Raw genomic sequence first — 1,952 nt, forward strand, 5'->3', positions numbered from 1 at the left:
TGCTTGAACCCTGGAGGTGAAGGTTGCAATGAGCTGAGATTGTGCCACTGCATTCCAGCCTGGGTGACAGAGCAAGACTCTGTCTCAAAAACAAACAAACAAACAAACAAAACCACGAGATGCGAGATGCCCTTTTCCCCCATCCAGGGCTCTATGGACATGAAAGCCATCTGGAGCTCGTCCTGTCCACAAGGACACATTTCCTGGCAGCAGCCGTGGACCAGGGCTTACTCACTCACATCTCTACCCAATCTAGAGCATGACAAATACCTATCACCTGCATTGGCAATGGACAGAGAACAGTGGCAGCCCCGTCACCAGAGGCATTCAAGCCAAGGTGTTTTCTATCATCTATCTATCTATCTATCTATCTATCTGAGATCTTGCTATATTGCCCAGGCTGAATTCCTGGCCTTAAGCGATCCTTCTGCTTCAGCCTCCCAAAGTGTTGGGTTTTCAGGCTTAAGCCCCTGTATCTGGCTGGAGTGCAGTGGCACTATCATAGCTGATTGCAGCCTCCACCTCCTGGGTTCAAGGGATCCTCCTTCCTCAGCCTCCTGAGTAGCTGGGACCACAGGCACGTGCCACCACATCCAGCTAAACCTTGATTTTTTCCACGGTGTATGGCTCGGGGTGGAGCGAAGAAGGACAAAAATACATTGGCTTGCAGTCAAGGGCTGATGGGAGGGGGTTCTGGCCAAAGCCCGAAATGAACAGCAACAACATCAGTGTCTGCGGGAGGGGTTGCCAGGGGCATGCAGGTTCTGGGGCTCAAGGCCCTGCCGGTAAACCCATTTGAAGCAGGATGGCAAGAAGGTGATACCATCTTCCCCCTGTTCATTGAAAGCCCCTGGCTAGGATTGCCTGAGGCAGACACAGGCTCAGACCAGCCCCAGCAATCCCATTTTATCAGCAAGCCGGGCCCGACCGGGAGTTAGCTCAGTGCCCGGCCTGAGACCTTGTGGGCAGCCTGTGGTCATGCCGGCATTCCAGGGGCCTTTTGGCATGTGGGGAATGTCCAGGAAAACTCTTCAGCCTCAGTGAGGCTCAGAAAAGGGAAGTGTCCCTAGAGGGGGTGGGCGGGTGGGTGAGGGCGTGGGAGGTGGTGTCTGTAGGGAATGTCCCCTTTGGGGAGGAGAACTGACATTGGGGTTCTGAGGATGGGGGAGCTGTAGCCAGCACCATGTCCCTCCTGTGTGACCAACTCAGAGTCCCATGAAATTGGGGCTTGGGAGGGGAAGGAACACTGGCTTGGGAACCAGAGACCTGGGCTGGCCTGGCTCACAGTCGCTGGACCTCTGTGATCTGGGTCAAAAAACAAGAACATCAATTCCTGTCCTGCCCACTCACTGCCAGGTGGGACCTGAACCCTGGCATCGCCAGCATTGGGAATGTGGGCCACTGACTCAGCCACTATCCCGGAGATCTATTTGGGCCACCTGGGGTGGGTGCCTGGGCCACAGGGAGGGGTCCGGTGGCCTTCAGGGCAGTGGCTGTGGGGCTGTAGCCTCAAGGAACCACATCTCTGCACAGGAGGGCCAGGCTGCAGGGCCTCGGAGACAACCTACTTGGGTGTGCTGGGGTCTGTGGGTCCCAGGTCCTGGCCTCACCGGGTCCCCACCGCGCTGTCAGCTCCCAGCCTGTTTCCCTCCTCTGCTTCTCGGCTCCTGAAAGGCTCTGTGCTCCAAGGCCACCTCCTCCAGGCGGCTCTCGGACCCCCACCTCCGCTCAGTACCGATCTGCACCGTGGTCTCTGGCTCTCCATCGTGACCTCAAACCTGGCTCGTCCTTGCTCCTAGCGAGGCTTGGGGTCAGGGGCGTCCGAGGTGGGGGACATCCGGGGGGGTTAGGTGGCTGGCGCGGGGAGCCGGGGTTGGGAGGGGTTGTGTCCTTAGGCTGTGGCGCTGAGGGGTGGGGCGAGGACACCGGTGGGGTGAGAGCCCCGGCGGGGC

Source organism: Colobus angolensis, unplaced genomic scaffold (assembly GCF_000951035.1).
Source record: "Colobus angolensis palliatus isolate OR3802 unplaced genomic scaffold, Cang.pa_1.0 Scaffold453, whole genome shotgun sequence".
Lineage (NCBI taxonomy): Eukaryota > Metazoa > Chordata > Mammalia > Primates > Cercopithecidae > Colobus > Colobus angolensis.